This window comes from Crocodylus porosus, unplaced genomic scaffold (assembly GCF_001723895.1).
Source record: "Crocodylus porosus isolate Cpor-Errol unplaced genomic scaffold, CroPor_comp1, whole genome shotgun sequence".
In the NCBI taxonomy this organism is placed as follows: Eukaryota; Metazoa; Chordata; order Crocodylia; family Crocodylidae; genus Crocodylus; species Crocodylus porosus.
In genome coordinates this window covers 98,545,298-98,571,575 of record NW_017728886.1, presented here as the reverse complement: position 1 = coordinate 98,571,575, position 26,278 = coordinate 98,545,298, and the positions used below count along the sequence as shown (strand labels likewise).

General features: G+C 43.7%; 1 protein-coding gene across 13 annotated transcripts in view; it reads left to right on the top strand.

The window, feature by feature from the left end:
* Positions 1 to 26,278, top strand: part of TNS3 (tensin 3) — a 342,744-nt gene that overhangs the window by 211,671 nt on the left and 104,795 nt on the right. The window lies entirely within an intron of this gene.

The following is a 26,278-nucleotide window of genomic DNA, read 5'->3' as shown; positions in this document are numbered from 1 at the left end:
CTTCTTTTAAGTTGCAGAAGTCCTATCAGAACATAAAACATTCTGTTACCCCCTAGTACAGTGGTTCTCAATCTTGTTAGACTCGAGGCATCCCTCGGAAAGTGCCAGCTCTCAGTTTTCAACTACAGAAAAATAGTACAGTAATTTTACTGTTACAAAGGTTTCAGAAAGATGATCACAACAGGTCAAAATTATTTTGATGCTATGGATTCCTATTTGAAATCTCTGGGTTTACCTTGTGAAATATATTTGAATACCCAGCAGTGCTAACATTGTACAGCACCCTTGAAAGAATCTCAAGGCACCCCAAGTTGCCATGATATGCTGGTTGAAAATCACTACTCCAGATGGCAGCTACCATAGCTGCCTGTCCTGCACATCATCCACCAGCATTGCTCTCAGTTAGCCTTGTTTGCTTTGGTGGTTAAACCTGTTTTTGTCTTCTTTAATATTTAGATTACTCGTGGGGGAAGGGGAATGCCTTTTATGCTCCAGTTAAGTGGGGGGCCATTTCTGTTTGGAACTCATAGATGATATTGTAATTGAAAACAGTGGTAGCAATAACAGTTCATGATCTGGGATTCACACTAGAGTTCTGGGATGTACCACTGGGTAATTACCAGGCTTCCTGCCATTTATAGCGTTGCTCCTTGTTCTCTTATCTGCCACCACTGAGAACAGTCTAGCTCCATCCTCTTTGGAACTGCTTTTCAGGTAGCTGAAGGCTGCTATTAAATCCCCCCTCAGTCTTCTCTTCTCCAGACTAAATAAGCCAGTTTCCTCAGTCTCTCCTCAGAAGTCATGTACCCCAGCCCTCAAACCATTTTCATTGCCCTCCACTGGACTCTCTCCAATTGGTCCACAACCTTTCCATAGTAGGGGGCCCAAAACTGGACACGGTATTCCAGAGGTGGCCTTACCAGAGCAACATGGCTACAATCTATACCCCAGAATAGAGGTGAATAATCACTTCCCTCAATCTGCTGCCCAGTATGCCATAGGCCTTCTTTGCAACAAGGGCACCCTGTTGGCTCATATTCAGCTTACTAGCTAACCGCCCATCAAGAATGATGGCGGGGAGAGGGGGCTAGGATGGAGTGCCGCTGCCTAATGCCCTATGCTGCCACTGTTCTGCCTCTTGCAGGGAGCAGGGTGGGGGAGCCAAGACCAACTTTGCTGGCCTCAGCTCCCCCACCCCCTGTCCAGTCCTCGGCACTGCCTCGGAATCATGGCAGCGCGCCCCTATGCTTGGAGCACTTGATTGGCTGTTTCTGTCAGCCAGTCAGAGCACAGATAAAGCATTGTGGACAGACAGACAAACTTAGGCTTTTATAATATTAGAATTATCCATCATAACCCACAGGTCCTTTTCTGCAAAGCTGCTGCTTAGCCTGTCAGTCCCCAGCCTGTACTAGTACGTGGAATTGTTCCATTCCAGGTGCAGGACTTTGCACTTCTCCTTGCATGACTTCAAAAGTCTGTGTGACTTACAGTGGGAGTGCTACATAATTAAACATGAAGTATTCAGTTTGGCAGGATGCGTCACCAGAAAAAAATCATCACACTTGCATCAGAGAATGTAATAGTTGGCCAAATTAATACTGGTGCAAATTGGCTGAAGTTAGCTGATTCAAAAGAGGGATGAAATTGATCCATGCTTGTTAAAAAAAAAAAAAAAAAAGTCTTATTTTTTCTAAATTATTCCACAACCTATTACTCTGTTAGCTAGAATCTCTAGATAGAAGCAGATATATGCACATGTATGTACACATTATAAATTGTCTTAAGGTGGCTATTAAAGAAGTTACTGAAATCCTTTGTAAGGTTTCTGTACAAAGTCAGGTTTCTTAAAATGCTTTTTCACCTAAGCCATGTTGCTTGCTTCATGGTAAGTGGCAAATGGAGTTGTTTACCAGCAGCACTTGAAAATCTAGCTCATAAAAGACGTTGGAAGAAAGGGATGTTTTCACTTAAGTCAGACTCCACAGGAGCACTGGTAGTCCAAGTTCTCATACCTCAGACTTCTAACCAGTAGCATATCTTGCCTATGCTGTGAATAGTCAAATACCTAATATTTAGAAATAGCCAAATATTTACAAACTGACTCACTCCCATCTTCTCTCTTTTCTGGAAGAAAACAAATGAAAAGTATCTCCTGGTAAGCAATAGATGGCTTTCTGGAATACTCATGTCATATGATTTGATGTGGTGTTTGACTTTTTTTTTTTAATGCCTTTTTCCCCCTCTTCAGCCCACAGTAAATAGCTGTTGAATGGGGAGGTGCCCTCTTCCATAGTTAAACACTTGTTTTCCCTGTGGGCCCCTTCAGTATTGCAAAACTCAAGGGCTGAGACAAAACTGCTTAGCTGAAAAGGAATGCAGATGCCTACCAACAAAAACAATAGGGCCAGTGCCATTTCTGGTAAGTAAACCTGAAGTATAAATTGGTAGTGACCAAGTGAAGTCCAGCTTTGAAGCTTGAACTATATACAGAGGTCTTTAAGAGAGAAAACAGGAGAAAGATTTTGGCAACCAAAGAAAAAGTTTATTTTCATTTGAAAAATGATGTACTACAACAATTTCCCTGTATTCCTTCTTGGCAATGAAAATAGAAACACGGAATTATTGGATTTATCCTACAAAATCCTGCCAGTTTGGAACACTGCCTTTTACATCTGCATTCAGTTATGCCGCTTTCAAATGAGGTTTTTTTCTTTTATCTCTTAATGCTACATGGGTTTTTTATCATTATTATAACTGAGCAAGAGACTGACAGAAAGTTGGAGTCAAATAAATGGAAGGTGGCTTATTTTTAATCTTCAGTAATATTGAATGCAGAGATGAAATTAAAAAGGGCTTCTTTCTGTGTGTTGTAAATGCTTGTTTGAATTCTCCCCTACTTCTTATACTGTGGTTATTGTGTCACTTGAACAGCTTGATATGTAGCTTAAACAGCTATACATTATATGTAGCTTAAATACTTCTTTAATACTTGTATTGTGGACAGTGTGCAAGTTTAGTCTTATGGATGTGATGTCTGGAATCTGGATGTTGCATGGGATGCTTGCCCTTAGAAAGAGAGCTATTTGGTTAAGGCACTAGACTAGTGGTCAGGATACTGGGTTCAGCTCTTGTCTCTGTCATGGTGGGTAAGTCAATTAGGAACAGATTTTCAAGTTCACAGTGTGCTCACCCCACTGCAAAGGTGCTATTGTCTTGCTTTTTAAAGCAAGCACCTATCTTGTGATGAGCTGTTTTGAAAATCTGGTTACCTATTTCGGTGTTAAATGAGAGCTGAGCTCTTCAGAATGTACATCTATTAATTCTCTCCATGCCCCCCATGTTTTCTATCATTAACATGCCTGTAATAATAGCATTTCCCTTTTCCTGTCCTTTATTTATCTTGTCTGTTTAAGTTATGGAGTTTGAAGGTGGGGAGGACCCTATGCATCTTCTGTACCTAGGGAAATGCAACCCAGCCTTGGTGGGGGCCTCTGGCTGCTGTCATAAAAAATGTATCTGGGAGAGGAAAACTCAAAGGGAGTAAAGAACAATAATGGATAAGAATTTTCCAAAGAAAGAGAACTTTCCAAAGAAGATCTTTCATAGAGAGAACTTTCCAAAGCATTCTCTTTATTAAAAAAACAAAAACAAAATAGAAATGAATGGGGTCAGAGCTATCTATAGAACAAGCAAAGGGTTTATTTGTAGTCTAAGCTAAATAAAACTGAACATAAAAATACTAAGCTCTGCACATTTTTATGATATTTTTGTAAACTGATTCTTCCTGCTCCAGAGGTTGCAGCGTCACAAAAATATAAATTCTGCCCTTTTCTGGTCACTGAAATGGAAATGTGTATTGATGCCTGTATGGCACAGAAGTGACCTAACCTATCTGATATCCCTCCTTGGCTTCCCAAAAGGTCCAGGTTTGGGGAAGTAGCTTGGGAGCAGGGTGAGTTATCCAGTGTGGAGGACCATGCTATGGCTACTGTCTACTAGTGATAGCCCAGAGCGCTTCCCGGAGTTCCTTTTTATAGGGAAGGGAAGCTATGGTGCCAGTGGAGGTCTGAATCTGCCTGACATTTTGTCTCACCATAGATGTTTCTTATATATCAGGGATGGGCAAAATACAGCCCACAGACTGGTTTCAACCCACCAGGCAATTTCATCCAGCCTGCAGATGCATGCCTAACAGTTCACTGTATCCAGCCCAGTCCCAGGCTGCCCTTGCTGTGCTTGCATGGGGCTGAACCCCATTCACTCCTGCAGGGACAGCGCACACTGTGCTCCCTCTCTCGCTCTCAGAATGGCTCTGATCTTGGCCCCAAAAATAGGGAAGCAGCAGTGGGCGGGAGAAGTGGTGGTGGTGGTGGCGGCAGCAGGGGGCAGAAGGAAGGGGGGCAGCAGACAGGCGGGAAAGTAGGGAAGCGGCAGGGGAAGGGTGGCGGCAGGTGGGGGTGCGGGAAGTGGTGGTGGCAGTGGGGGGTGGGAACGGCAAGGGGAGGGAGTAGTGATGATGGCAGCAGGGGTTGTGGGGGAATGGTAGTTGCGGCAAGTGGGAGCGAACCAGCAGCTTGGTTGGAGTGCAGGGCCTGCACCAGTGCCCCAGAGTCAAGGCCAGCAGGGACCCAGTGTGGGACAGGAGGAGTGTGGAGCCCAGGCCAGCAGGGACATGGGGTCTGCCTGGCTTCATCACGTGGGGCTCGCTTACAGTTCCCAAGTTCTCCACCCGAGCCACACATCTCTGGGGGCAGGCCTGCGCAGTAGAGCCAGTACCCCGGCCCCACTCACGGCTACACTTAGGTCATGGGAAGCATTGGGGAGCTCCATGCTATGGAGCCAGGCTAGCTTTGCCCCTCTCTCTGCTGCCTCGGCCAAGCCCCATGACCTGCACCATTGGCTTCATCGTGCAGGGCTTCCCCCAGCAGTATGAGGCTTGGGCATGTGAGCCCCACGCAGTGAAACTGGCACCCTGGCCACGTGCAATCCTGGGGCTCGCTGGGACTGCACACTGCCAGGGGGCTCCACCTGCTGCTACCTCTGGTAATAGGCTGTGCACAATGGGGGTGGGGGGTGTTTGTAGGGAGGCCCCATGCCACCCCACCCCCCCATGCACCCCTAGCCTCCCTCCCCTTCACACACCCACAGCCCCCCACAAACCCCATACCTACTCACATCCCCACAAACGCACATCCCCAAAAGCCACCATAACTACCTCCTCTCACACCGCCAGGCCCCACATACACACACCCCTACACACATACCCACTGTCCCCACAAACCCCATACCCACCCACCCACATCTACCCACACACATCCATACCTTCCCTCACAGCACACACACGCACCCACCCACATAAACCTGCAGCCCCCCCACAAATCCCATACCCACCCACGCCTCCCTCTCTCCCCCCCCAAATATACAAGAGTAAGACTTAATTTTGGGCTGTTATGCAATCACCTGTATGTACACTATACAAACACACACAAATCAGGACAAAACATTTTTTGAAATAAAATTAAAGTATGTTATTGTAGGTGTTTGATTTTTAGTATATAATTTTTTTTTTCTGGTTCTAAGATGGCAAACCCCCTTCCCAAAAGGAATACTTCCAGGGGTAAGGTGGGGGACTTCCAGTGGCAAAGGTCAGGGCCCTAGGGGTGGGACTTCTGGTCCCAAGATGGTGACTAGGGCCAGGGCACCCATCAAGGTGCAGGGCTACCCTTGCAGCCCTTGACAGCTCACCAAAACTCATTAAGCCACCCCCCAGCCAAAATAATTGCCCACTTCTGTTATAAATTAATACTTCTGAATATCCTTGGCTTTCCAAGCACATGCAAAACAATTCTTTCTATAGTGACCAGTTCAGCCACCGAGGTGGGGTCTGTGTTGGTTGCCCTTGTCACTTTTCATATGTATGTTCTTTCATCAGCTCACAAGCATCGTCAACAATATTCTGGGTGTCCTCAACAGAGAGCCAAGCATCTAGGCCATACCTGATTAAGAGGCTCTTTGGTTCTGGTTTTACAGCTTAAATGCTGCTGTAGGAGTGTGATAGATTCCATTTCTACTTGATCCCTCAATTTTTTCATTGGGATCCTGCAGCACCAACTGACTAAAAAAAAAAAAGACTCAGAGATCAAGGTCTGCTTCAGTTTAATGAACGATGCTTTACTGATCCAAGAAAGCGAACTTGTGTAAACTGGCATATTACATTTATTTTCATTGCAGGACTGAGATTTTATGCTCTTGGTGTCCTGTAAAAAGCTGGTGGGTAGATTTTTATTTTGAATGCTATACATGTTGAGCATAAACAGGAGGCATAGTTTTCCTTAGTCTTGCTGTGAGAGCTGAGTAAGTGGTGACTGGCTCTGAAACAAAGTATGTGCTCTACTGTTCTGACTGCTTGGAGGTGATGCAAACAGTTTGTCATACAGTTTGGAGCAAGGGTTTGTGGGCTGCAGGGTGGTAAGACGCAGCTGGTACTGAAAGACTGAGGACGCTCCACAGTTCATGGAGGTCCTATCATCTGATTTGATCTCCAGAAATGGAGAAGTCAGAGCTGTCTGGTTTTAGGGGGCTTGATAACAGCAGCTGCCACTTAAAAATTCACAGGATTAATGCTGAAGAATCCTGTGTAGAGACTTGCCCCCCCAGAAAACAGAGACTGTATAGCAATTATGAGGGGACACTGTGACAGCATCCCAGAGGAATGCTCAAATAGGGATGTAGATGAGTTACTTATATGTTGTTTATTTTATGACAAAAAAAGCAAACCAGAAGTGAATCTGTGAAATGCATGGCTAAATAACTTTTGGGGATTGAAGTGTGCTCAGTTTCAGTTGAACTGAATTTATGCTGGGGGTAAGAGAGAGCATGACAAAGGGGAAGGGACTCCTGCAAAGGAAATAGCTTGTAGACTGAATTACCTTTTCAAACAACCCATTTCCACACCCCCTTGGCTTCAGGAGTTCAAATTTCATTGAGTCCAATTGTGCCCTCAGACTCCTCCCACATGTTTACATTTTCACTTGCTTTTTTGGCTGAATCGGTTTCATGCTTCTCTAGCACTAGCAGTTACCTTCAGAAGCAGCAACAGCTGTAGCAGGAGGGGTAGGGAAGCTGTGTGCCCTACTAATTTGGAAGCATCTGCAAAATCTCTGTCTTTCCTCTTCTGTAACATTTTACTCAAGGAACATTAGCTAATTTAAGCAAGCCATTGTCTGATTACTGTACCGAACTCCTGATCCTGTCCAGTAAAAGGTAAGAGGCTTTCTTATAGTTCAGTAACTGGCAGAGGGTGAGAGAGAGAGAGAGAGAGAGAGAGAGAGAGAGAGAGAGTGAGTGTGTGCGCGTGTGTGTGTGCGCGTGTGTGTGTGCGCGTGTGTGTGTGCGCGCTCCAGTAAAGACAATTGAGCATAAAAAGTTTTAACCTTGCAAGGAATGCAGCTCTGGACTTGTCTAGGTTTGCCTTGAAGGCAGTAATATTTATTCATAAAGTTGAAAAATAATCCTTCCTGATCTTAATAGGATCTGTGGGACAGTGGGTAGGAGACAGTATTTGTAACCTCTCTTGTGTTCAGGTGGACTGGGTCACAACTGTTCTTGCTAGGTCCATGTGTTTACCTAGCTGCCTTGCATTTTTGTGTGTTTTCACAAGTGGTGAATGGCTGGAAAGGGAATAACTGGAGATAAGTCAAAAGGCTGAAAGACTGAAATGTCTTTTGACTCACAAGCCTGCCTCCAAGTATTTGGATTTCAAGAAAGGAAGCATCAGAGAACACAGGCTGGGAGGGGAGCTGCCAAACTCGTATGTGTTACTATTTCAGCTCCTACATTCTATGTAAGTCTCTCTTTGTATGCTAGGTTTAGGCATGTATGTATATATACACTCCTTCTACTCTGAGGCTTCATTTATAAGTGAGTGCTTGATACCAGCCCATCTATATTTCAGGTTCAATGGGAATTTTGCCAGTTTTAGGTCTGGCAGTTCAAACAGAAGCCAGAGTACTTCTGGAGAAAGGAGGTCAGACTGAAAGAAAGTGGGCCCCTCGAGTTTGGGTAATTGAATTCCAACCCTGCTTTGGTCTCCACTGTTTTGAACTGCCCTTGTTTTTTGACAGCCATATGACTCCAGCATTTTATAGACTGCTAATTCCTTGGAAAAATTGAGAGCAAGATTGAGCTTTAAACTGGAATGAGAAATTTAATGTGTGCAGCTTTTGGGATGCCAGTATATAGCAAGGTGTACAGAATAATGTTTTGCTTTGCTCACATATTCTTTTTTTTTTTTTTTCCCTGTGTATATCTGTCTATGCTGTTGCTTTTTTAACTAGGTTAGATATCACTTTTCTCTTCTGGATTTAAAAAGGTGAGAAATAAGAAAAATTGCAAAGACCAATGCAAAGTCTTAGGGTTGACTTGAAGAGCTATCCCAAGTATACTACTTATGAAAAAAGTATCGAGTGATTATTTTAGTAGAGAGGCAACAAGCCCATATCTTAGACATTTTTGAATTCACAGCATTGTAACAGTTCATCTTTTTAGTTCGATTTTGTGGGGGAAGGGAAGGGAAGCAAAGATTCCTTCCATCATAGTTTACGCTATGTCAGAATGACCCAAGTACTATAATACTTAAAGCACTGAGAGTCCTTCACTTCCATAGAAGTTAGGGCAGACTATCTTCAAGGATCAGGTCCTATCAGTACAGCTGTTGTGTCAATTAAAAGTAGCTTCAGAGTAACATTCCGATTACTCCGATTTCAGTATCATAAGTCTACTGACTCACTTTCTGTGAAATGACTTAATTCAAGTAAAACAAATGTTTGCCTATTCCATGTGGCATATCAAGATTCTGTTGCAATGTAGTTCACTCCTTAATAGCACTGTTGTGTTGTAGAATGGAAAGATACTTGTATACTTGTGCTTCTTATCATATTCTGTATCATACTCTGAAACTCACTTGCAGTGGGACACACTCTTCAAATATCACATACTTTCTCTTCAATCAGGAGTGGGCAAATTATTTCTGGTATATGCTATCTCAGGATTTGTCATAATTTGAAATGATAAAGCCACAGAATTTAGATTTAGATACAAAATTTTCTACTGTAGTCTTCAGGATTCTGGTTCAGGCCTGTGCTTAGTCTTTTCTCACACAGACATACTTTTGCAGTGAGCCTCCAAAATATCAAAAGTCAGCTGCATAGGAGCGAGAGGTAGCTTAGCTGTACATGGAATAAAATTGCTTGATTTTTATCCCCTAATCACAGGTGGTCCTACTTGTAGCCTGTCACTATTTTGTCCATTTAAAGACTCACACAATAGTGATGCTTTAAAGTGGCCACTACTGGAAAAGTTTGCCCATGGGAATTTGGGAATTGGTCCATAATAAAAGGTTGGCAATTGAGCCAAACTTTCAAAAGCAGGTACTTAAGACAGACATCTAGATACTTCTGTGATTACATTTTCCTCGGGGTATTTAAATGCCTGGCTTACATGATTCAGTGCTTACTTAAATGAGTCCTGGTAAGCTGTTCATCTAGAAAATGAGATCTCCTGATATACTACGTCCTATTCAGAAATTCCCAAATGATCACTCAGCTTGCAGCTATTCAGGGATTCTGGCCCCTCTACTCTCCTGGTGCTGGCATTTTGAGTGAAAAAGTAAATGTCAGGAAACCTGTCCATTAGTTTTAAAACAGTAGGACACATCACAAAGATGCCAGGCATCAAATATTATCCCATCTGTCGTGGCATCCTATCCTGACACAAATATGAGGTTGACTAGCATGTGATAGCTGATCCCTATCACAATGGCTGAAGATTATGCAACACATATCTCATATGACCTGATTGTAAAGGGAATTATTTAAATGTAAACTTGAAAGAGACTAGGACATTAAACATAAAAAAGCAGGGTACTAATGGTTGACTTGTACTGACTGCAGATCAGATCCGCTCAGCTTTATAGGTAAAAGATGGGGTAAAAGTACACATATTTATATGTACTACATATGTATTTAGTTTTCAGGGTAAGAAATGTTCTAAGGATCAGAAAGTCAAGCAGTTTCTTTTAGTTATCATATCATCAACAGCAACAAAGATTTTGCAAGCTGCATTCTGCCCCAAAATCTGCATAATAATTGAAGGTAGAATTTAACCTTGCACTGGAAAACTGGAAACAGATCCAAAACTTGTTGACTTAAATGGAAGTGTTTCCATAGGCTTTGGATTAGCCTCTTGGGTAATACTGTTGATGCTCAGACCATGATAAACAGTTTGCCCTCTCTAATCTGAGTTAGCAGTACCCCAGCAGATTTCAGTCTATGCATGTGCAGGTAGGAGGTTTGTACCCTGATCAAAAGCCCACTGAATTTCACTGATTTTAGTGGTCTTTGGATGTCAGTCTTTCAACAGTTGCTTTAAATATAATTACAAATCTCTACATAAGGTATCCTTCATCTACCTGACAGCCAGGCGAAAGAGACATTTTTCTTGCAGAATTTTTTAGAGCTCGTTGTCTGATAAATTTTTCTAACACATTCCTGCAGCTGCACCATTCCTTGCTGCCTACCAGTTTAGGGTGAGTACTCAGGGAAACCTAAAACCTGTCCAGTTTGTTCATCTTCACCATAGGCCCAAAGGTCAGATGAGAACCAGGACTGAATAGTCAGTAAGAAAGTATTTTAGCAAGCAAATCAGGTATTTCAGAGTACTTCAGAACCACTCATTTGACTTACGCATATATCAGGAAAGGATACTTTTTAATATACTTAAAGGGATACCCTTTACTCCCAAAAGTCATTGAAACTTGAACTCCTTTAATATGGCATAAATCCAAGGTGGGCAAAAATGTTGTAACTCTGTTAATTTCTTGAAAAGTATATTTTGTCGAACAGTCCCCTGGAGAATTGTGAAACTGGATATAACAGGACTGTCTTCCTAATGTCTAATTGAAAGCGCTCGGAAGAAAATTTAAATTGAGCAACCTAGTGTCAGTGCCTGAAGTGCAAACAGAAAACCAAGAGTATAAATGAGAAAAGTAAATCTTTCTTGTAAACTACTTTTTATTTTAATAATCAAAGGTACTAATTAGTTATATTGCTGAGAATATATTAAGATCTATAATGTTTCAGAATCTTTCTAAACATTTAGCTAGATCTAAAGGATCCTTTGTGGTTTGTTTTTCTACTGTCTAGAGTATGTGGCAATATAGCTAGTTTTAGGACTTGCAGCATATTTTTTCCGAAGAAAACAAAAACTTATTTTCTTTGGCCTTTGGGTTATAAGATTTGAAAATAGCTGAAGTTTATGGTCAAATGACTATTGGTTTAATTTGCATTGTTAAACTTATTTTATCTTATTTTTTAATCATTTTTCCTTTTTTCACAAGACAACCTGCAATAATGAGTTAAGTCATGATCCTTCATAGATGCTAGGGCAGGAAAGAGTGCTGTGGTCAGATGGCCACAGCCAGATGCCTGTCTAGCCTTCTCTTAAAGACCCCAAAGGTAAGAGAGAGCACCACCTCCCTTGGAAGCCCATTCTAAATTCTGGCCACCCTTACCATGAAGAAGATCTTCCTGATGTCCAACCTAAATTTGCTCTCTGTTAGTTTGTGACCACTGTTCTTTGTTACCCCAAGAGGTGCCCTGGTGAACAGAGCATCTCTGATTCCTTTCTGCGCCCCCTAACGAATTTGTAGGCAGCAACAAGATCATCTCTCGGCCTTCTCTTGAAGAGGCTAAAGAGGTCCAGGTCCCTTAGTCTGTCCTCATAGGCCTTGGCCTGCAAACCCTTAACCATAGAAGTGGCCCTTCTCTGGACCCTCTTGAGGTTATCCACATTCTTCTTAAAATATGGCGCCCAGAACTGGATGCAGTACTCCAACTGCAGTCTGACCAATGCTGCATAGAGGGGAAGTATCACCTACTTGGTTCTATTCATCGAGTACCTGCTGATGCATGATAAAGTGTGATTAGCTTTGCTGATGATTTTGTCACACTGATGACTCGTGTTCATCTTGGAGTCCACTATGACACCGAGATCCCTCCATATGCCCTTTGGAACAGATACTGTCATTTATCACACTTCTAGCACAATGAGGCCCCCAGGAATAATACAACGTAAATTATAAATAACTGTAGTAATGAAAGCCCTGTTTATCTGGGTGGAGTCAAAAGGCATGGGGGTGGCTCTGTTGCTAGCTTAATTGATTAATTAAACAAAAGGGGTGGGTATACAGATTAGCTATCAGTGAAGCTAAAAGAGTCTAGCTTCAACAAGTTTGAATTTATTAACAAGGGAGGGGAAAAAGCATAACAATAAGCACAATGACAGGAACAGGAGACATCTATACATAAACCCCTATATTTACAGTGTCTTCCTTACCAGTGTCTCCCAGATACTGCGGTGGGGGACTCCAAGTCCTCATCCTCTGGCCTTTGCTCCTGGTAAGGGAGTCTTTGCTTCCGTCGAACTCCTAAGGACAAATCCACCATGAACTCTCACCACCCATCACACCAGACCATGGCAGCATGAGCTTACATAGCCTTCAAATGATTGACAGAAATAACTATCCAATGGTTCCCACTTAGTAACAACATTTAACCATACTTGCTTAGTGAGAGGAGAGCACGTGTCACTCATTCTCACCGTATCACTCTCTCTCTGCCTTCCAAATAACCACTCTTGCTTTTACCTCACAGTCATATAACTCTTCTTCTATCCCTTATCTTACATTCCCGCCAAAACTAGAACAAGTTTCTGCATATGCTTAATTTCCTAAACTAGGAGATAAGGTCAAAAGTGTGTGAAAGCTTCCAGAATTTTCCCCTATATACAGAGAACAGACCTGGGCTACAATCCCCTCCTTGATGGTGGTCCCACCTTAGGGTATCACCATCACATTTAACCAGGCCTGGTATACCAAGGTGCTGCAGACCCCACCTGCTCAGTGCCCATTAGTTGTAGCTACTAGCAGAGCCAGATCTCCCCTTGCCCCCTGGAAATACTCCTTTCAGCAAGGGGTTTTTGCCATCTCTGAACCAGAAAAATACCAAATGATATTCTAAGAGCCAAATGTGCACTCATTAATTTCATTTAAAAAATATTTTTGTCCTAATTTACATGCATTTGTGTAGTGTACGCAGAGGTGCTAGTATCATAGCTTAAAATGAAGACTTATACTTGTATATTGTGGGAGGATTTGGGTGGGAGGGTGGATATAGGTTTGTGGGTATGTGGGGGCAGGGTGTGTGGCAGTGGGGTATAGGTGGGTATGGGTTTTGTGGGGAGCTGTGAGTGTGGGGGGGGAGGGTGTCTGGGTAGGGTTGTGGCTTCTGTGGAGGGGGAGGGCTTGCCTACTGCCTGCCCCCTCTTCCCCCCAAGGCAAGCAGAGCCCCCTGCAGAGGTCCTGGACGCCCGAGCTCTGTGTTCCTGCCACTCCTGGCCCAGGGGCACTGGCATGGGTCCTGTGCTCCTGCTCATTGCCATTTGCCCCCCATCTGACACTGCTGCCCTTCTCCTGCCACTTCCCTGTTCCCTGCCCCCTGGCCTCTCTGGCACCATATCCCAGCTGCTCCTGCAGTCCCGGCACTGCTGCTGAGAACCACGTGATGCCAGAGCATGGCAGGTGGGGGGAGTGGGGAAATGGCTGTGGCAGGCAGGAGGAAGAGGTAGCAAGTGGGTGTGTGGACCACAGCAACAGCCAGGCGGGAGCATGGGGTCTGTGCCAGCAGGGCAGGAGCATGGGGTCCAGGCTGCGCTGCTCAAGCAGGGAGAGGAGGGAGCCAGCCCATCTCCACAGAGCCCCTGGCAGCCCAGCCCCACGCTCCTGGTGCCCCGTTCTAGGCCCTGCCAATATTGGCCTCTGTGCACTGGCACAGGCCCTGTGCTCCTGCCCAGCTGTCATTGTGCTCCACATGCCCATTCGCTGCCCCTTCCCCCTGCCTGCTGCAGCCATTTCCCCACCTTCCCGCCCACCAGCACCACATGATTCCTGGCTTCAGTGCCGGGACTGCAGGAGTCAGTCCGGCTGGCCCTAAGGACTGGGGTGATTGCCCATGGTCCTCCCTTGCATTCTTCCCTCTCCTCCTTTGTATCTGTATTTCTCTTGGCACGGAAGCAGAAAAAGTCCCACGCCAGAGGCCTCCAGAAGTCCCTGCTAGGCAGAGGCTTCCGGTTGGGGCTCAGGGTGGGCCTGGGCCAGGCCAGACTTGCTGTGGCAGCTGTTTAGTTCTGCTGCTGCCTCCCCCTGTGTCCTACTGCCCCTGGCTCCTGTCATCTTTGACAGGCAGCCAGGGGCAAATAAATAATAAATTTTCTAATTTTTTAGGGGCCCTGCGGGCCAGATAGAATGGCTCTGTCCTTGGACTCATATTGTTCAACATCTTCATTAATGATGTGGACATTGGAGTCAGAAGCAGGCTGGCCAAGTTCACCAGTGACACCAAACGTTGGGGCAAAGTATCCACACCAGAAGACAGGCAGGTGATCCAGGCTGACCTGGACAGGCTCAGCAAATGGGAGGACAAGAACCTGATGGTGTTTAACACCGAAAAATGCAAGGTTCTCCACCTTGGGAGGAAAAACCTGCAGCATCCTTATAGGCTCGGCAGTGCTATGCTGGCTAGCACTACAGAAGAAAGAGACTTGGGGGTCATCATTGACCACAAGATGAACATGAGCCTGCAATGTGATGCTGCGGCTAGTAAAGCGACCAAAACGCTGGCTTGCATCCATATATGCTTCTCAAGCAAATCCCGGAACGTCATTCTCCCCTTGTACTCAGCCTTGGGGAGGCCGCAGCTGGAGTACTGCGTCCAGTTTTGGGCTCCACAATTCAGAAATGATGTGGAGAAGCTTGAGAGAGTCCAGAGAAGAGCCACACACATGATCAGAGATCAGGAAAACAGATCATATGACGACAGGCTGAGATCTATGAGGCTCTTTAGCCTGGAAAAGTGCAGGCTCAGGTGTGATTTGATGGCCACCTATAAGTTTTTCAGGAGTGACCACCAGTATCTGGGGGAACTTTTGTTCATCAGAGCACCCCAAGGGATGGCAAGGTTGAACGGTTATAAACTACTGCAAGACCGTTTCAGGCTGGACATAAGGAAGAATTTCTTTACTCTCTGAGCCCCCAAGGCCTGGAACAGCCTGCCATCGGAGATGGTTCAAGCACCTACACTGAACACCTTCAAGAGTAAATTGGCTGCTTACCTTGCTGGGATCCTATGACCCCAGCTAACTTCCTGCCCTTCCAGGAAGGGGGCTGGACTCGATGATCTTCCGAGGTCCCTTCCAGCCCTAATGTCTATGAAATCTATGAAATGTTTTGCCCTTCCCTGCCCTAGCCCAGTCTTCTGCTCTGTTTCCCAGTTGTCTGCATGTCTTGTTTATTATGACCATACAACATCAATTTAACATACATGCGCCTAATAATTACTCTCACAGGTATCATAGTTCAAATAATTCTTATTATTGTTAACTAACTGCGACAACAGGATGTAACATTGTATTGAGCATACTAGTGGCTGCGGGTGACCAACAAAGCAATGACTTCAGTGGTGGTTGCTTCCTGTCTTTTTTATTTTTCCTAGCACAGTGACAGTCTGTTTGCCATCATGCTGGACTTTGATCATCACCCTTTGTGCCTGATTGGCATTTTCATTTAACAGCTGCTGGAGGTCATCATGTCTCAGCAATTGCTGAATTAGCTGTAAGTTCATTCCTTCTAGAACAGGAATCATCTCATAGTACAGTTTGTAATTTTGCAATAACACATAAATTAGGAAATCCGGAAAAATAAATTCAAGGTCAGAACCATACAACTTGGTAACATTGCATTTGCAGAAGCTATTATAAAAATGCACAGGATAATGTAATAGTTCACCAGCAATTATAAAACTACACCATGTATTTACACAAATACATCTTTGACGAGGACAAACTGTTGAGTAATAGTGATGTGTGTAATTCAGAATTACAGTTGTATTTTTCTGATACGTATCTAGGCACATAAAGTTCAGTGGATATTTTCTGTTCAGAACTTCACCATGTGGTACCTCCTGGTTTCCAAAAGCAAAGCCAAGCTACCATGTGACTGAGTCATCACACCCTTCTTTTAATTATGTGAAGCAATTTCTCCTCCCCATCACATTCCCACAAATCAGTTCCTGAATCAATGGAGTTTTCCTGGTCAACTGAATGGCATCCTACACTTGAGTTCATGAGTAAATGGCTATGAATCATAGGATTACTGTGACAATTGACTTTCCACAAGTGAGGTAGAACAATTCTAGGAATATCTTTGCTGTACTGCATTACAACTACTAAGAACACCCAGGTCCAAACTGGATTGCCTTAATATGTCTTTCTTGGGACCACAGCTGCTTTGAATTCAGGGGTGCAATGATCATTGCAGTCCAGACTGCAATAATAATGATCACAATTATGACTCATCTCTCCTTCTGCTGCCTGTCCAAGGAGAAGTGCATCTTGTACCCTAAAAAACAAAATTAAGAAACATTTGAGGTGTTTGCCTCATTTCCATTATTAATATTATCTGTATTATTATTTCCTTTCCAGGGTTTCAACTGAGAGGCATGTATGCATTTTAAGTTACTCTTTCCTTTTACTCGAAGCTCTACCTGGTAAACCATGGGTCTAGATTATTGACTATCACAACAGGGCCTTCCCAAATGGAACAAAGTGTGTGTGCTGTCTCCCTAAAAGATTTACACATAACTTTGTCTCCAGTTTCGCATTCAGTGGGTTTTTCCAGAAATCCGAAATGCTGATCCATCTTTTCTCTGTTTATCTTCAGTGCCTTTGCCATCTGTGTATGGGTTGCTGATGCACTTTCAGCATCTTTTGCATCCATTCTTCTGTTAGCACCTTTGGCTGTATTCCATCAGGAATATCTCCCACTACCCACCGTTGCTCTGGCATTCACATTTTGCATCCCATCATAGCCTTGTGGGATATAATCCCAGAGGCTTCAACAGTCCTTCTCAGTGCTATAAGGACTAAAGGTAATTTACAGTTCCAGTCCTTACCTTGCTGATCCACCTTTCTCCACCTTTCTCAATGTGGTCTTTATAGTACAGTTTGCTCACTTAACCTATTCAGAGCTTTGGGGGTAACCAGCAATGTGCAAATGCTGCTTAATGTCAAAAGCTAAACATACTCCTTTCATTACTTCAGCAGCAAAGCGTGATCCTTGATGAGAACAGATTTCCCTCAGGGTACCCCACCTGGAGAATGCTTATTCAACCAGAACTCAAACTGCTGTGTTATTCTTGGTTGATAATGCTTTGATCTATTTAGTGGATCAATAACAACTAAGCAATATTTGTTCACTCAAGCTGTCCGAGGCACTGGTCCAATGAAATCAATCTGTAGTCTAGACCATGGTCCTTCTATTCCCTGGTGTTGTAATGGCCCTTTTCTAATTTGGGGGTCAGCATTATTAGTAGTGCATAATACGCAGTTGTTTACATAACTCTCAATATACAATTTTAATCCAGGCCACCACCATGCAGCTTTTACTGTGCTGATGGTTATGTCTACCTCAGGGTACCCTACCTCATGAGCTAAAGCTATGAACTCCATTACTTTTGAGGGTACTAACCACACCGGAGCCTCTCCCCCTTTTTCAGTAAGGGTAAGTCCTGAGAGTTCCTGCCAAAATGCTCAGTTTCCATTATTTCCGTGCTTAATCAAATTTTTAATTGTAGGATTTTGATATTTGCAACCACACAAGCTCTATAGAATCAGCTTCCAAAGTTTTGCTTAGACATAAAAAGCATATTTCCTTATATCTTGCAGTTACCATTTGGGCCCTTCTCTCACTCCCTCGTTAGCCATCACGTCTGATTTATTGTTCTATTTTGCTTCAAAAGTTCCCTTCTTATGAGCTTTCACTTTGCCTAATCATACAGGTTTTTTTCTTTCATAAGCTAGATGCCACGCATACCTCAGTTTTTGTAAGTGTGTTATGGGTTTTTCATCAGAAGATGTAAAATTCCTTCTTTCCCACACAGGGAATGAGTCCACCAATGCTCTTATGACCCACTATAAAATATAGTCACTGGTTCCTCTGGGGGGATATTCTTTAATGCTGCAGTAATGGCAATGATCTCAGCTGCTTGAGTTGAGTGAGGTACACAGCTTCCTTGAATAATCTCTGCACTGCTTCCAACTTTAACTGCGGCATATCCAATCTTAGGTACTCATGGTCATAATAGGTGGACCCATCTGGAAACCAAATCCATTTTCTTCTCACCATCTCCTCATCGAGGAGCACCCCTCCTACATATGCCACATCCCCTGGCAGTCACTCTACAGCTGATAAAGAGCCCTTGTGTTCTTTCCCTCAATCAATAGCCCATATGGCATTGTTGGAATAATACCTGATACTTGCATCTCTGCTTGTCTGTTATGCAAAGCTATGGCCCACTTAGCTAATCTGGGACCAGGCATTCCCCTGCCCTTTGCCTTTTCAGATAAAACTTATTTTACAGGGGGGGTATGGGGTCATACCTGTCAGATATTCCCAGTGTTTAACCCTCCTTTTCTACCTCACTCAGATTTTGCAACACATAAACTGCAGGCTTTCTGCCTGAGCCCAAATCCTCGCTCAACACAGCTCCCCATGGTGTAAGCCACTGTCACTAGCTCCAGCACAAATTTTTTGTTTGGCTGCAGGTACGAAGGCATCCTTCAAAGCTCTGATGGCTTTGTACTGCTCACTGCCCCATATGACCTCTGGACCCCCTTACTTAAGAACTTATATAGGGGTGCAGCCTTTTCAGCAAAGTTCTCAATACATTCTAGTAAAAATCCTACCATCCCAAGAAATAATTGTAAGGTGGTAACGTTGCCCAAAACCAGCAACTTACATACAGTTCCACTCTTTGCAGGCCAGGGCCTTTTCCATGAGTACTCAGCTCTAATCCCAGGTACTTTACAGTTTGTTCGTCTGTAGGTTAACCCTGAATCTGGATTTTTCAGTCATTCTTAAAACTCTTTCAGTGTGTTCCAAACAGTCATCCTCCGATACTCCTGTGATTAATATATCAGTGACATGTGATATTACATGATATTGATCGTCTGAAGCTAATCAATCCCACATTGTCATTACTTGTGTGTGACGTAACAAAGATGCATTGTGGAAACCTTAAGGAACCCAGGTAAACAAGCTGTCTTCTTCTAAAAGTGAAAGTAAACTTATACCATGAATTGGGAAGTAGTGGGATCGCAAAGATAGCATTGGATAAGTCTGAAACTGAAAACCATTGCTGCCATTACTTCTGGGTATTTAGCAACAACTGCGGGTAACTTTGGTGTCACCTTATTTAGAGCTCAATAATCCGCTGTTAATCACCATGTCTTTCCATCCACTTTTCTAACAAGCCAGATTGGCCTATTGTTGGTACTTTGGATTTCAACTAGAGCTCCCTGCTCTTTCAATGCCGCAGTGATTTCTTGGATACTATTCTTAGCCTTCTTCAGAAACTTATACTGCCTTTGCCAGGGTGGGTCAGGTCCTTGAAATTTGATTCCACTATTGACTCTTCTACATTCTAGCTTGTTCATAGTTCAAGCAGATTCATACCTTAGAGCCCTTTTGTTACCTCTTCCTTCTATTCTGGAAGAGTTAAAAGTTCCCCTGCCTTCAGGATGCAGGAATCTCAAAGATTTCTACATCCTCTGTGATGTTCGACTCTTTCATCAGTATCTCTCTATTCACTAGGTCAATAACAATCCTTAATTTACACAATGCATCGATTCCCAAGATGACACTTAAAGCTAACAGCATCATCCTGAATTTCAACCCAAGTGATCTTAAACCTAACATGAAATGTTTTCTTTCAGAAAATGAAATCTGACTTTCATTGCCATTAAATCCCTCTAAAACCTAGCTTTTCACTGGTTCCCAACCTCTGAAAAGTTCTTCTTCATTACTAGTGATCAAAAAGAGGCACCTGTTTTAATCAACATCACTTGTTGCCTCGGTGTCCCTTTTCCATATCCAAATTCTACTGTTGTTATGGGGTGCCCTCAGTTACCAAATTCGATAGGTGCCACTGTAGAGGAATGCCATAGAGACACCAGGCTGTTCTAACACTCTGTCAGGAGGTGCACTGGCCTCAGTTTTCCTTCGGGTATCAATAGATGCCTCATCATGTCTCACTAATCTTTTCATTAACTGTCTTTTGGGTAAACTATAGATATCACACGTCTCATATTTTAATAACCTCCTCCAGATTTCTACTCTTAAAGGGTCAGCATCTTTCCTATTACCACTCCACACCTAGGAACACTTTTACCCTTGGTATTCTTTTCTAAATCCACTTTTAGCAAAACTAACTACCTTTCAGTCTTTACCAAAAGCAACCCTTTCTCCTCCTTAGTAGAAGTTACCGCCTTCTGTTCACAATAGTCCCTTTTCATTTATTATTGATGCAAGCAACCATGGCTATCTTTCGTTTCTTTTGTTCCATATCAACTTGTCCAATCTCGTAACTGTTCCTAGCCCATTGAACTGTCTCGCAGAGATCAAGATCTGCAGTTCCTCCTCCCAAACGCATCCAAATATTAATGGAGAAACCTTGGACTAACAGTCCCTTGAACTCATCATAGTTAAAATCTGGGTTCTGCAGATTTGCTACGGGAAGTCCGGAGGCTAAATATAGCAGCTTTTTTTGTTCATTGTATGCCTTGGGTCTTTACCTGGCTGTTGCTATTCTTCTTGGAAAAGCACAATAGGTGGCTTCCCAGGGAAAAATAGTTCTAAAATCACAGCCTGAATGTTACTACTCAAAGTTATAGATTTATTTCTAATAGGTGGCAACACCACAAAATCCTTTGTGTCCCTACATTCTTGACATAGGTCCACTAGATCCTGCACTGTGTGCTGCCTTCCTCCTGCTTCCTGGATGCACACAACTGATCGGAGGAAAAAGACACTTTAATCTGTACCATTTCCACCTGTCTTTCCCTTCTGTGCTCCTGGCTGAGTGGTCTCCTTTGAAATTACTGGGGCTCTGTCTTGTATATCGTTCATCAGGGCATGTGGAGGAGGCCTCTCCTGACACACATCTACTCACCATTCACACAGTTACCTTCAAACAGATGCAACTCTAACTCACCCTCACTGTCAAACATCTCGCAGTCTCTACTGCCTTCTTTATCGCTGTCTCCCTGAATAGCAGCCACAACTCCTTTAGACATACTCAGTCCCAAGACTGGCAGTCTGTGACTTTGGTTAGCCAAGGGCATTCTCTGGACTTCTTCCCTCAGCACTCTGTTGATAGCCTCTAATGCAGTATTTCCCAATTTTTTAATACCCAGGGCACACTCTTTCTAGATTAAAATTGGCAGTTTTCAGTCTCTGGTCCATGGGCATGTGCAAGCCTGGCATGGGTAGGGCCCTAATCCACCCATTTTTCATGGCACACTTCTGCCATGTGCCATGCTCTGTTTGCTAATCATTCACTAATTCGTGCTATCCAGATAGGATCATGCAGGAAAGGTGTGGGATCCCAAAAGTTCTCTACCGCCTAATAACTCCCTGGCACAATCAGAGAATCCACAGAAGGATTTTGCACTTAACACTTTTATAAGTAGCAGCATCCAATCTGTGTGGTAGAAAGCTTCATCTGCTATGTGTATTTGTATCTTATATGGGGGCTTTACAGTGCTCTGTTTATTTCTGGATAAAGAGAGAAGCTGGAACAGGGGTGGACAAAATGCAGCCCGTGGGCCCTTCTACCTGGCCCACGGGGCCCCTAAAAAATTTTTAAAGTTAATATTTATGTGCCCCTGACCGCCTGTCTTGCAGCCCTCGATGCCTTGCCAAAACTCAGTAAGTGGCCCTCCGCCAAAAATAATTGCCCGCCCCTGAGCTAGAAGGAATTGTATGTAATAGTACAAGATTAATAACTTTATGTATGTTCTTTTCCAAACTGTTTAAGTCTTGATTTTGAGAGACTCAAACATACAGATCAAAGCAGTGTTTTAAATTGGCCTGCTTTTGAAATTGGAAATTAACCGCAAGGAAATTATTAGCAGACAGAATATAATTGCACAGTAGTTACTTTAAGAAAATAAAATAAAAATATTTTTACCATGAATTCAAAACATTTATCGTTAACTGTGGTAACAATAGTAAGCAATTCCATATGACGATCTGTCTTCCCTTAGATCAACAGGTTGTGGGAACAGTGGGGGCTGGTGAGAGAGTATAATGTGTGGAACACTGAAAAGCCAACAGTGGGCAACGTCTTTTAAACCATAAATTTTGTGTTTCAGTATATGCGTACAGCATGTGATCCAGTGACGCATTTGCGTATGCAGCTGTCAATGATGCATATACTGTAACATCACTCATGGAAGCTGTTTTCTTCACAGAAGTTATGCAGTTTACAATGTAGGCCTTCAACATTGTAACAAGTTAAACACAGAAAAATCTTTTGGTGAAGGGAATTGTATGCATCTTTTGTTCTTGTTTAGAATCTTTTTTTTTTTTTTTTTGTATAGTACTAGCCTTAATTGAAACCCTGCTAGTTATGTCTGGTCTTTATGAATCAGAAAGTTGGCCTTCAATTTTTGACTGAAGCCTGCTAGACCTCTGACTTAACATTTGGTGTGCTATGCTTAGTTGAAGGAAAACTGGCAGACTTCCATATAATAAGTGTTTTTTCCAGCCAGACTTTTCTCACCATTAGAAGCTGATGAATTCAGTACCATCATGGGTACAGTTTATGAATAAGGCCCTTTTTCAAAACACATTGTCAAAATGACTACCCAGTGATTTCATGAAATTTCATAACCACTGTGCAATTTTAAACCTGCCATGAAAATGCTTTACTTGATACAGTCAGAGATGAGATGCACAGGATTAGAGCTGTGAGTGAATCCTTTGTTTTGGCATCATCAGAGATGCAGGCTAAATTCTCCATTGCCTTCAAAATAAATTTCTCTGCTTCTAAATTTTAATACACTATTTTTCTTATTATCAAAATACTCCCAAATGGTTGGTTCATAATAAATAATTCTTCAGGAATTCCAGCCTGCTTATAAATTTTCTGGTAAATGAGCCATGAATCCTGCCAAAACAAACCCACATATTTTACTTTCCTGTGGCTAGATGAATAGTAAAAAATGTCCTGCTCAGATACAGGCAAGTTTATTTGGGTAAATGTGATATCTTTTATTAGACCAACTAAATAGTTGAAAAATTGTTTTTTGCAAGCTTTTGGGCACAAACACCCTTCTTCAGGCATAGGGAGAGTCTGCTGGTATTTGTGTGCTCTCCTGCATGGAATAGAAGCTTAAGCCAATGTGTAAAATGCGGGTGTGTGAAAATGCAAATACATGGCAGGGAAGATCAGAGGGGATGAGAGTTTATAGGTGAGAAACAGATAGGTTGCGGGGAAGAGGGGAATCTTGACCTGGTGTTAGAATGTAGCTGGTAAAATGTAGAGAAGTTACTCAGGGTTATTGGATGGCAGTTAAGGTATAATGTGCTATAAATCCAATGTTTATATTTAGTCCATGATTTTTGTATCCAGTAGATTTATGAAGTGACGTTTGTAGGCTTATCTACAAAAGGTGTCTTGTAAGTTCCCTTCGAGGATTAGAACTGAGAGACTGGAGAGAGAGAGAGTGGTTGTCTTGTGACAAATATGAAGCCACAGGTAATTGGGTATTTTTGTCTTTGGTAGATTTTTTTTGACAGATTTTTTAGAGGTGTGTTCATTCTGGTACGCAGTTGTTTGGTTTCTCCTATGTATTTTCCATCCGGGCATACAGTGCGCTAGATGAGATGTATTACATTTCTGGAGGTGCCAGTGTAAGATCCAGGAATGGTAATAGTTCTGTTGTCGGGTGTAGTAATTGTGGGGGTGGTGGAGATATGTTGACAGATTTTACATTTCTTGTCCTGGCATGGTCTGGATCCATTTGGTGTGTTTTGGGTCATAGGAAATTGGTTTCTGGTGATGAGGTTGGCAAGATTTGGTGCCGGTTTAAAGGCTGGGATAGGTAACTCTAGAAATTGTGTTCAAATGCAATGTTTTGTGAAAACCCAGACTGAAGGAAGAGGAAGACTTGCTTTCAGCTTGTACGTCTTGATGTTCTTCTACCTGTAGCTGTACCTGCCCCTTGAAGCTAGTGGAAGTAAAACAAGTCCAGTTTCAGGTTAGGTCCTTGGAACAGGATGCACCCTAGGGTGGCTGTGACACTCCCTGGTGCCTTAGTCCTGCCTGGCTTTAACTCCAGCCTCTCAGGATCTCACCCTGGTGACTTTCCTGCCATACCCTGATATTATTAATAAAGAGTGGCTGCCCTTAGAGAGTCTGTTGAGCTCTAGTTATTCTTCCTAGTGCTCTGCTCCTAAGTGGGCTTGACTTGGCGCACTTGACTTGGGGCTCATACTCCTACACACAGTCTCTGTCTCTCCCCCCTCATTCTGGAGCTGCTGTGGCCCTAATTGTCCTAAGGACTGAACTTGTGGCCTCTGTCCTTCCTTACAGCCTTGCCCATGCCTTGCAGATGTCACTTTTTCACTATTTATCATCCTACATAGGCTTTGGCCTTCTTAGTCTTAGCCTGTAGGTTACTCTGGCTGTTGACTGGTAACCTGGGCTCACTGGTTTGGGCCTGGCCGCTCAGTCTCAGCCTCTTGTTGGCCCTCGGTTGCTCCCTCTAGGCTCAGGCCCCAGCCTTCTTCACCTCAGCCTGCTTTCTCACACCTCTGCCCCTGGCACAAGTCAAAACCTCGTGTGTTACTCAAGCATTCCTGTGGCCTCCTTTCAAACCCTACAGCCATATTCAGTCTTCCGGTATAAAACTAGAACAAGATGCGAGCAACCACTTTAAACTCAGACTCTCAAAGTCTTCCCCCGGGTCATCATACCAGTGCTAAGCCACCTCCCCACTCTCTGGCCTGCAACTCCCACTCCCAAATAGCCTGAGCTGGCAGGAGCTCCTCTTCCTACAGAGTTCAGGGCTGCATTGCCCACTCTGCCTCAGAGACCCAGGCTTATATCCCCCTGGGCTCCTCCCCTTCTGGTCAGGTGATCCCCTGACCAGCTGCAGGTGTGTCCCCTTAGCCTCCAGAGCAACTTACTGCCATTTCCCTGGCCAAACCGCAGTAGTGTCCTGGCTGTCTAGCCAAGGCCCTGCCCAACTATTGCTAGGCAGCTAGCCCCACAGTAGGCACTTGCGGCCTATGAGCCCCTGGCTGCCTTCGCCCCTGCAGCTAGCCCAGAATCACTCTTCCCTCTTTCTGGGGACACCCCAACTGCAGCTTCTCTGCTGAATTAACAGGAGCTTCTGGCTCCCTGTTACAGTCCTGTGGTCAGAAGTACCATGCAGACAACCTGGGTGCCTGCACACTACACTATAGTTTGTGAACACATTTTGTTCTTCCTTTCTTTCGAGTCTGCTGGAGCGTTCTACGTGGAACAATGCAGCATGCTGCAGCATCTCATATATTCAGCATTCAACATTTCAAAATGTCACCAAGGGCACTTTTAAATGCTGAATACAAGAGACGCTGTGGGCATTTTAATTGGAGTAGCTCTTGAGAGCTGCTCTAATCAAAAACGCTGCCCCCTACCCACCCCAAAGCATGTATATAGTCACCTAAGGAGCTTAAACTGGTATTCCACACACTGATTTTTGAAAGTTAGTTTCTTTTTCATTATTTAAATAAAAAAGAAAATATCTACCAAAGAAGTTATGTGTAGTATGTATTGTCCAGAGTTAATTATCTATTGCTGTGTATACGGTCCTTGTTCCAACATGCTGCTCGCATTCAGGGCATGTCACGTCTGCAGCCTTACCAAATGGAAAATAGGAGTCGGTGGCAACCCATAGGGGGTGCATGTGAGAGCACTGCTGCACCCCCTGACTGGCCATGCTCACCGCTTAGGCAGTGGGCGGGGAGGGCAGGCAGGAGTGCTGGCGCCCCCACTGCAAGCGCCGGCCGATCGCTGCAGCCGCTCCCAGAAGCAGCTGCAGTGATTGGCCATTGCAGCTCCCTCTCAGGTCGATGGGACTGGTCGCAGGGGGTGCTACCAGTTGCCCATGCTAGGAATTGACCAAAGGAGATGCATGATAACATATTAAGTGGAAATATTATGATAAGTGTCACTTAAACCTTCAGTAGCCCTTGTTCAGTCTCAGTGAAATATATAGTAGTCATCTTTCACATTTTAGGCACTTGAACAGTTTGATACTTCTAGCTAGCATGGAC